Source organism: Geotrypetes seraphini, chromosome 1 (genome assembly GCF_902459505.1).
Source record: "Geotrypetes seraphini chromosome 1, aGeoSer1.1, whole genome shotgun sequence".
Lineage (NCBI taxonomy): Eukaryota > Metazoa > Chordata > Amphibia > Gymnophiona > Dermophiidae > Geotrypetes > Geotrypetes seraphini.
In genome coordinates, this window is record NC_047084.1 from 26719553 (window position 1) to 26730888 (window position 11336).

Genomic DNA, 11336 nt, shown 5'->3' on the forward strand with positions numbered 1-11336 from the left:
CCTCAATCGGTGTCGATCTGAGGAAGGCTACAGAGGCTGCCATTGCTCTGACCTTATGGGCTGTGACCTTACAGGGAAGGGATAATCCAGCCTGGGCATAGCAGGAAGAGATACAAGCCGCCATCCAGTTAGAGATGGTGCGCTTCGATACAGGTCGTCCCAACTTGTTTGGATCAAAGGAGACGAAAAGTTGAGGAGCAGCTCTGTGAGGCTTGGTACGATCCAAGTAGAAAGCCAGAGCACGTTTACAGTCCAGAGTGTGCAAAGCAGATTCCCCAGGATGAGAATGAGGCTTTGGAAAAAATACTGGAAACACGATGGATTGGTTGATGTGAAATTCAGAGACCACTTTAGGTAAGAATTTTGGATGAGTACGGAGAACCACCTTGTCATGATGGAATACAGTGAAGGGTGGATCTGCCACTAAGGCCTGAAGCTCACTGACTCGGCGAGCTGACGTGAGGGCCACCAGAAAAACCACCTTCCAGGTGAGATACTTAAGAGGAGCCGTGTTGAGAGGCTCAAACGGAGGCTTCATAAGATGAGACAGGACAACATTGAGATCCCAAACCACAGGAGGAGGTTTGATAGGAGGGTTGACATGAAAAAGTCCTTTCATAAATTTGGAAACCACAGGATGAGCAGACAAAGGTTTCCCCTGTAGAGGCTGATGGAAAGCCGCAATAGCACTCAGGTGAACTCGTATAGAGGTAGACTTGAGACCAGACTGGGACAGGTGTAGAAGATAGTCCAATACAGAAGATAGGGAAGCTTTCTGAGGTTCCGTAGCATTGGAAAAACACCAGGAAGAGAATCTAGTCCATTTTTGGGAATAGCATTGTCGAGTAGCAGGCTTCCTGGAAGCCTCCAAGACCTCCCTCACTGCTTGAGAGAACTGGTGAGGAGTTATGTTGAAAGGAACCAAGCTGTCAGGTGAAGAGACTGCAGGTTGGGATGAAGTAGTGAACCTTGATGTTGAGTAAGTAGTGAAGGAAACACTGGAAGAAGTACTGGCTCCCTGCTGCTGAGTTGAAGTAGAAGGGAGTACCAAGGTTGTCTGGGCCACCGAGGAGCAATCAGAATCATGGTGGCATGGTCTGATCTCAACTTGACCAGAGTCTTCTGAATGAGAGGAAAGGGAGGAAACGCATATAGGAAGCGATTCCCCCACTCCAGTAGAAAGGCATCTGCCTCGAGGCGGAGAGGAGTGTAGATCCTGGAGCAAAACTGAGGCAGTTTGAAGTTGTGGGGGGCTGCAAAGAGGTCTATCTGAGGCGTTCCCCACTGAGCGAAGATCTGATGAAGGGGTTTGGAATGGAGCGTCCATTCGTGAGGCTGGAGAAGACGACTCAATTTGTCTGCCAAGACGTTGTCTTTCCCCTGAATGTAGACAGCTCTGAGGAAGGTGTTGTGGCGAACCGCCCAATCCCAGACTCGAAGAGCTTCCTGACAAAGAGGGGCCGAGCCCGTGCCCCCTTGTTTGTTGACATAATACATGGCGACCTGATTGTCTGTGCGAATAAGGACCACCATGTTGTGAAGCAGATGCTGAAAGGCTTGGAGAGCATTGAAGATGGCTCTGAGCTCCAGAAGATTGATTTGATGGAGTCGTTCCGCACTGGTCCAGAACCCCTGAGTGCGAAGACCATCCAGATGGGCCCCCCATGCATAGTTCGATGAATCGGTCGTGAGAACCTTCCGGTGGGGAGGAGAGTGAAACAGCAAACCTCTGGATAGATTCGAAGAGGTCATCCACCAGAGAAGAGACTGCCGTAGAGCAGGAGTGACGATAATGTGACGGGACAACGGGTCGGACACCTGAGTCCACTGAGATGCCAGGGTCCATTGAGGAATCCTGAGATGAAGTCTGGCAAAAGGCATCACATGAACTGTAGATGCCATGTGGCCCAAGAGGACCATCATGTGTCTCGCCGAGATGGACTGGCGAGAAGACACCGACTGGCAGAGTAGAAGGAGAGCATCCATGCGTTGAGGAGGAAGGAATGCTCGAAGTTGAATGGTATCCAGAACAGCCCCGATAAAGGGGAGAGACTGGGTGGGCTGAAGATGTGATTTGGGGAAGTTGATCTCGAAGCCCAGACTCTGCAGTAAAGAAATTGTAGTCAAGGTCGCCGAAATGACCTCTGGAGCCGACGGTGCCTTGATGAGCCAGTCGTCAAGGTATGGAAACACCTGGAGACCCATGTTCCGGAGTGCCGCAGCCACCACCACCAGACACTTCGTGAAGACTCTGGGAGACGAGGAAAGGCCGAATGGAAGCACTCGATACTGCAGATGTAGATGTCCCACCCGAAATCTGAGAAACTTGCGGGAGGCCGGATGTATCGGGATGTGAGTGTAGGCCTCCTTGAGATCCAGAGAGCATAACCAATCGTTCTGCTCGAGTAGGGGGTAAAGAGAAGCAAGGGTCAGCATGCGGAACCGCTCCTTGACCAAAAACTTGTTGAGGACTCGAAGGTCCAAAATGGGACGCAGATCGCCCGTCTTCTTCGGAACCAAGAAGTACCGGGAGTAGAACCCCTGGTTTTGCTGATCTACTGGCACCGGCTCGACGGCTCGAAGCCGAAGCAGAGCCTGCGCCTCCTGTAGAAGAAGAGCGGTCTGCGTCAAGTTGGAAGGATACTCTCTTGGCGGGTGGTCCGGGGGGACCCGTTGGAAATGAAGAGAGTATCCCTCTCTTACGATGGTAAGGACCCAAAGGTCCGAGGTGATCGACTCCCATCGATGATAAAAATGGTGGAGTCGACCCCCGATGGGAAAAACAGGGGAAGACAGAACGTCGGTTATGCTCCCTGGAAGAGAGTCAAAAAGGCTGAGTAGCCTTGGGTGCAGCCGGCATCTGAGGCTTCTGCTGGGCCTTCTGTGGGGGCTGCCTCTTCGCAGGCTGTCTCGCTAGGGGAGCCTGTCTTGGTTGATAACGCCTCTGGTAGATTTGAGGCGGTCTAGAGGGACGAGACTGCTGAGGCTTGGGCTTGGGACGCAGAATAGACTGAAAAGACTTCTCGTGGTCCGAAAGCTTTTTAGTAACAGTCTCGATAGACTCATCGAACAGATCCGCTCCCGCACAAGGCACATTAGCCAATCTGTCTTGGAGGTTCGGATCCATATCAATAGTGCGAAGCCAGGCCAGGCGACGCATGGCGACTGAGCAGGCCGCAGCACGTGCCGAGAGCTCGAAGGCATCGTAGGAGGATTGCATCAGCTGCAGCCGCAACTGGGACAGGGTTGCCACCACCTCCTCAAACTGGAAACGAGCCTCAGCATCGATGAAAGGGATGAACTTGCGGAGGACCGGCAAGAAGAAATCCAAATAGGAAGAGAAGAAAAAATTGTAATTGAGCACTCGAGTCGCCATCATGGAGTTTTGGTAAACTCGTCTACCAAACTTGTCCATCGTTCTCCCCTCCCTGCCCGGAGGCACAGAAGCGTAGACCTGGGAAGGGTGAGAACGCTTGAGAGAAGACTCGACCAGAAGAGACTGATGAGAGAGTTGAGCCCCCTCAAACCCCTTGTGATGAACGATGCGGTATCGAGCATCCAGCTTACTGGGAACCGCAGGGATGGAATACGGTGTCTCAAAACAGCGCATGAAAGTCTGGTCCAGTAATTTATGCAAGGGAAGTCGCAGAGTCTCTGCCGGAGGGTGAGGCAAATGCATCGTATCCAAATACTCTTTAGAATATTTAGACCCAGTATCCAAAGTCACATCCAAGTCATCCGCCATTTGTCGGAGAAAGGATGAGAAAGACAATTGGTCTGCCAAGGCCGGCCGCCGAGAAGGACTAGATGAAGTGGAAGCCTCCGGGTCCAGGGAGAGCTGAGACCGGCATGGAGAATAGGAGGTAGATGGTTCCTCATACTCTGGTCCCTCCGGTTGGGAAACATCCGACGATGAGTATCCCAAACGCTGCATCTTTTTCTGAGGAGACACTTCCGGATGACGTGAGGAGTGTCGAGATGAGTGTCGAGATCGATGCCCCTCCCGGTGACGGGATGGGGAGCGAGATCTTCCGTGCACCGCATGATCCCCCGAAGCCTCTAAGGAATGAATGGGGCTCGATGCGGTGGATCGCAGAGGTGGTAAAGACGCGGACTCACGCAGCGCCACCCAAGTCTGGTATGGAGTGCGGAAGAACTCTTCCTGCGATGCAGTATGCCCAGGACTCCGATTCTCAGGGACCGTCCCAGTGCCCTGTTGTCGTGGAGGTGTGATGGGCTCTAAAGGTGGCATATCAGGAAGGGAAGCCCTTCTGGAAGCTTCCGCCGCCCTCCGCCGATCCCCCTCGTCGAGCAGCGAGATCGAATGGCGAGGGGGAGGGGGCGGACCGCCCCCTAAACCCGGTGCCCGGACCTCACCCTGAATGTTGGCGATAAGCCGGGGCCCCATAGTGTGCATAAGCTCGACAAACTGAGCTTCTAGCAGGGATCGAAGCGAAGCCGATATGGAGGGATCCGCACCGAAAGGGGGTCCTCCTGCACGGTCTTCGCGCTCCTTCGCGGCCAAGTGCTTCTGCTTGGTAGCTTTGGGCACCTTGATGACCACGGGAGGGACAGTGGAAGGCGGTACCTGAACCGAGGAGACGGAGGCAGGCGCCGCAGCTGAACTTGAAGCTGTAGTCGGTGTAAACGATGCTGGCTTCACGATGCTGGATGCGGGAGTCGTCGATGCAGGTTTCGAGCGGACCGGCGAAACCTCAGCAGATGTAGAAGCAGACAAATCCTTGGCAGTCTCCATCTTGAACATCGACTCCCAAAGCAAGCAACGCCTCTTAAACGAGCGCGCAGTGAGCGTGGAACAAGGCCTGCACGATTTCGGAACGTGGTCCGGACCAAGACACTGCAGGCAGCGTCGATGCGGGTCCGTCAACGAAATCGCACGTTGGCACTTGCTGCACTTTTTAAAACCGGTGATTGGCCGTGACATAGGCCGGAAAATCGACGCTGCAAGGTCGAAAGCGGTAGGCCGCAGCCACGAGGCCGGGCCGGCCGAACCGCCGGAAGAAATAATTTTTAACTTTTTTTTTTTTTTTTTTTTTAAAGAAAGTAAATTGAAAGAAATTCAAAGAAATAAATCAAAACGCGGGTAATAGAAGGCAAAGAAAAACTGAAATTCAGTCAGCGCAGATTGAAGATAACTTCTCAGCTCCGCGGAAAGAAAAGAACTGAGGAGACACGCCCGGTACATCGGGCGGGAAGGCACTGGCGCATGCGCGGTGCGAGCATCTCGAAACTCCTAAGTTTCTTCAAGCAAGACATGCTTTCAAGATGTCCGTATCGGGGCTCTGTCGGATGACATCACCCACTAGTGAGAATACCTGCCTGCTTGTCCTGGGATAAAGATGTGATATGATACAGACATTTAAATATTTGAAAGGTATTAATATAGGACCAAATTTTTCCAGAGAAAGGAAATTGGTAAAACTGGAGGGCATAATTTGAGGTTGAAGGATGGTAGACAGGAGTAATGTTAGGAAATTCTTTTTCACAGAGAGGGTGGTAGATGCCTGGAATGCCCTCCCGGGGGAGGTGGTGGAGAGGAAAACAGTGACAGAATTCAAAAAAGCATGGAATGAACACAGAAGATCTCTAACTAGAATATGAATGGGCAAACTTTCACGGTTTGAATCCTGCAAAGGAGATGGTTTGGATAGGCTGAAGTAAGCTTCAACGGCAACTCCAGTTGCAACCTAAGGACAGTATAGGGTGGTCTTCCAAGGTTTGTGGCCCAGAAGAAACAAAGAAATAAAAAGACAATTCAGTCATGAAATTGTAATGCATGTAGTTACAGGGCAGACTGGATGGACCATTCATTTCATTTACTATATAATGAGAGATTTCAATTTATGGATTATAATATTTTCTTTTGCATTGTTGAAACATATTTTCCATCCCAGAGCTAATAAAAAGGAACCATGCTTAAACATAACCCTTCTGTTCATAAATATGACTACCATACCACAGCTGGCTCATGAAAACATGTTCACAGAGATTGTAAGTACTTATTACACAGAACTGTTTTATCCATTTAATGTAATTTAACATATGTTTTGCTACTTGTCAATGGATTCTTGTTATTTGGTGCATATTTTTGCTGTAGGACACTCCTGGGATATACTTTCAGTGAGCCATATTAAAATCGTTCTAGCTCTCTGAGTTGCTCTTGAAACAATAGTGTAAGAGCTGAGACTTAAAAAAAAACACAAAGGAAATCTAAGCTTTTATTTGGATTTTCTAATGTTAGCCTGGGGTGCCATAAGAAAATACAGCAAACCTGATAGATGTATATGGTGTAGAACATTTATATAGATCCTAAATTTCAGTTGCAAGGAATATGATAGGGGCATTGAGAAGGGACCACTTGGGAGAGTTAAGGTAACTGATTTTAGAAAGAGTAGGTGCCACTTACACAAGTAAAAAGATAGTTTACGCACATAAACAGGCATATCTGTATTGTTATAATCTACTAGGAGCCCAGTCTGAGTTTGTTTCACACTGTATGCTTATGTCTGTGTAATGATAATGCTCTTTGTAACTTGCTGTGAACTCCACTTTGTGAGAATTTGGTGGGATATAAGATTATATTTAACATAAGACTCATGATCGGGCTGAGCGGTCATCACCTCCAGGTACTTCTGGTCTTCTTTCTCACTCGCACACTTCTAAAACCTGACTAAACTCTTCCAAGCTCTTACCTAGTCACTACCTGGTTCTCCAAACCCTCCCTTGGATTTCTGGGTTTTGGGGCAGCTTCCGGAACCATTACCAGACTCTCCAATGGGCCCAACGGTCACTCACCAGTCCCCATCAGCTTAGGACCTCAGACTCCACTGATCATGACCAGTCGTCAGGCCTGAGTACTCTCTGGTCACTCCAAGCTCTAATGGTACCAACTCTCTGAGGAGTCACCCAGTCGCTCTTTCTTCACATTCCATGAGAGTTCTCCCAGTCATTCAGTTCATCTTCTTCCGGACACATGCCTTCTGGTCCCTCAGATGCTCTCCATGAGGACTTTCCCAGTTGCTCATTTTCCCTGGGGACCTGTTGCAGAGACTCCTTCTCTCTGCCAGTGCCTCTGCCGGTCATCAAACTTGACCTCACTCTGGTCATTTCCAGCTCTACCGGACAGGCCAGTCTAAATCAGGCCTTACCTGAGGGTTAGGCCTGAAGCAGCATTCCTCTCCTCAAGGGTCACCCAAGTTCCATAAAGAGCTCTTGCTTTGGTACGGTTCTTTTTAGCACACTCCTTTTCCTCTCAGGGTGAGTGGAGACAACTCCCAGGTGGCCTTTGTAGGATCTCATATGTAAATGAGCTCCATTCCACTACTGAGGCTTCCCTCTGCTGGCCCAGTGACAGGATCTTCACCCCTGTCACAACTCATAAACCATTTTAAACTTTAATATCCTAGTATGAACAAAGAAGTGTTATATTTTTGTTTATAAGAAATTTAGATATAAATTTTAGAGCTATTTTTCAGGTGGAATACATCTCTGCAGTGAATGAGTGAATCCTCTGATGCAGTGGTACAGAAACCACAAATTCATGGCTGATTACCCCAGACTACAAGATGTTCGGGAAAGAAATAAAAACTATTCTCTTCAAGAAATTCCGTGAAACAGTCCTAACATCATATATACTGTCCTTCCTTCCTCCCTCCCTCTTCTCGCCACACTGAAACTACCTGACCTACTCTTTACCTCTCTAGAAATGACAAATGATCTTGCATTGTAACCCGCCGTTATAATTCTTTTGTAATCCACCCTTGAACCGCAAGGTAATGCGGAATAGAAATCTCTAATGTAAATGTAATGTTGGAGTGGCTGTGAAAGACATACATAAGAGGAACCAAAAGAGCTGTTGTATGAATGGAATTTAAGATCACTATTAAGTTCTAGATAAAGGAGAATTGCACAGAACTGGGTATTCATGGACAAGATATAAATTATCAGGGAGGCATTTTAAGCCTATGACTGAAAGAGGGAGAGTTGACATTGTTGTTCAGTACAGTTACTCCAACTTCTGAGGCTTTTTCCTATCCTTTTAAAAGTGAAGTGGCAGAAGGAAGACCCTGGCAGGGAAGACCGTGAAGCAGCCTGTTCAAAGCCACCGCTGCTTAGGAGACCTCAGAGCAGAGGTATGTCAGGACTCACTGGGTGTGGGGGGAGGGGGTTGCTGAATTCATGAATCCAATATATATATATATATATATATAATTTTTTTTTTTTTTTTTTTGCAAATCGGACAGCTCTAGTGTCGGGGATGGAGTGTTGGGGCATTCGGAGGGGGGGGGCTTAGGGGGTGGATCTTAACTAGGGCTTATTTTTGGGGTAGGGCTTATATTAGGAACATCTTTAAAAATCATGCTAGGGCTTATTTTCGTGGAAACACGGTACTTGGTAGCAAATAGGGATGTGCAGAGACAAAAGAACTTTGATTCATGTTCAGATTTTTCATACCTTTTCCTTAAAACCAAGTGACAACTGACTTGGAAATCAGAAAAACATTTTGAACCAGAACAAGTAATCCAAGGCTAAATTTAAGTCATGAAGCAGCTGGCTGGTTTATCAATAGCCTTGGCTAACTGATCACCCCACTCAGCTCTTAAACATCACTGAGGATAAACAAGAAACAGAGCATGTATGCTTTGTTTATAAAATACAGTAGGTGCTACAGAATGAGAGTCAAGCTGCATTGTGATCCAAAAAGGAGTAGTAGTTTAATACTAGTGATCTCAAAGAACCATGTGCCCAATATTCAGTTGGAAGCAAACAGTGTTTTGCTAACCACCACTGGCCATTATACCTGCAAATTTAATGCTGGATCATATCCTGGTTCTAGTACTGAATTTGTGGGTATACGAAGTTGCAAAAAACATATCCAGTTAAGTGCAGTTTTATGCAGATCTGCTTATGTGATTTCTTAACTGACTAAGTGTTCACTCCACCCCCAGAACACTCCAGGTGCTAACCAGGCATTTTCAGTGGCACTATCTGGTTAAGTAAAGCAAAAAAGAAGTGGTCAGAACTCTGCACAAAACTAAATAGATAAACAAAGGAGCAGAGAAGACCAGACCTTCAGACTGAAGTTTTTAATATCACCAATAGGAAGTGGAACAAGAAAAATAGGCCCAACATGTACTGTTTTGGTTACAAAGCCTGCATCAGAAGTCCAAACTGTCCACTCAACAATTAGACAATAAAAATGAGCTAATGTATCAATCAAATTCAACAAAAACTCAGAAACTCAGCTCATTTTTATTGTCTAATTGTTGAGTGGCAACCTGAGGACTCCTGATGCAGGTTTTGTAGCCGAAACACGGTTTATGTCGGGTCCGCTTTTCTTGTTCCACTTCCTATTGGAGATATTAAAAGCTTCAGTTCGAAGGTCTGGACTTCTAAGTAGAGAATGATACGGTGACAAAATTCATCACCGTTCCAGTCCCCGCGGATAACCGTGGGAAATCATTGACCCGCAAGCTTTGCTTTGAGAATGCTGGTGTAGAAGGACTGAGGTTGAAATAGACACTAGAAAATGACATGGGATTATTTCCTGCGGTTATCCGCGGGGACGGGGAATGGTGATGAATTTTGTCACCGTGTAATTCTCTACTTCTAAGCTCCTTTGTTTAACTATCTGGTTAAGTGCCACTGAAAGTGCCTGGTTAGCCTCAGGCAGGTGATATAATCTTTCAGAGGCTTCTCTTGGCCTTTTAAATCATTTTGAGATATTAGGTCTCATACAATTTTTCAAATGAAGAAGACTGGAGCAACTCAGTAGTTTATGGTATAATTAATAACATCGGCAGATGTACTTCCTAATTAATGACAGTAGTCTTCTTACATGGTATTGTTGACTGGAAGCCAAAAAATGAATGTTGTTAGAGCAGAATTTGTTAAAATCAAAACAACTAACTAGGATGAACTCAATTGCCAGCTGCAAATTGTCATGCAGAAGATCTCCAGATTAGGTCTTTCACCCACATGCTGGCTGGGGAGGCAATGTTTACCGTCCCCAGAAGGGAGGACAGAAGTCATGGTCTTCACATCAAGGGTGATACAAGTAAGGCAATTCTATATCAGAGCTCTTACAATTACATGCCAATTGCATACACAAATGCACAGAAAACTGACTATTTACGCATATAAGTGGTGTGAAATTGGGCTGAGTGCTATTCTAAAAGGGAACATGTAAATGGCATATAGCCCAATATTTCAGCCCATGGCAATATGTGGTGTCAGAACCGCTCCCAGCTGAACCCCCAGATATTCAATGCCAGGGTATCAGTGGTCACCTGGATGTTTAATCGGATACAGGCTGATATTCATACCAGTCCCAGTTACTTTAGCACTTGCTTCAATGGTTTACATTCTTATTTGTCCGATCATTCTTGTATCGTACAAACCATCAGTTCCTCATCAAAGACCTTTCACTCCCATCCGGGGTTCCACCAAGGCTCTAGTCTTGCACCCACACTCTTCAATCTTTTCCTGCCCCTCTGTTGACACTCATACAATCCCTATGAACTTTGAGAACTTTCTTAAGAGATCAGAATCCACGAGGGAGGAATGCTGGCTTAGTGCTTAACTAAGGTGACCATATGTCCCGTTTTCCAACCGGACCAGACCCATTATTGGAACCAACCGTCCCGTTGTCTCGAGCCACCGCTTCGGGACGGCTGAAATGTCTTTGCTTTCAGGGACAGCATCCCAAAGCTGTGCGTGGGGACAAGGGGACGGTCCCTCCAGCGCCAAACCACCACAGTGTTCTCTGTGACCGGCTATTCCTGCTGCTGCCGCCAATGCTTCTTCCTGGGCTGACTCAGCATTCAAATTGAAACCCACGCTCTGGGGCTCTAAAGTGTGCGTGCCGGCTTCCCTTCTCTTCCCCTCCGAAACCGGAAGTTACGTCCCGGGGGGGGGAGGAGAAGAGAAGGGGAAGCCAGCACGCACACATTCGAGCGACATAGGGAAGCTAAGGGAGACACGGAGGGAAGCTTAAAACTTGCTTCAGGCTTCCTCGGTGCTAGGTTCCAAACTCCTGCCTACTTTCTGTTTCCGCAAAGGCAGGACCCGCAATGAGGAAGGCCTGAAGCAAAGTTGTAAGCTTCCCTCCGTCACTGACCTATGGAAAATAAGTCAGCGATGGAGGGAAGCTTGTGACTCTGCGATGGGAAGAGGAAATGCTGCTGCACCCTAGGGGGGAATAGAAAAGCTGCTGCTGCTGCACCCAAGGGGGAGGGGAGAGGAGAAGAGAAAAGCTGCTACTGCACCCAATTGGGGAGGGGAGGAGAGTGGAAGAGAAGTGCTGCTGCTGCTGC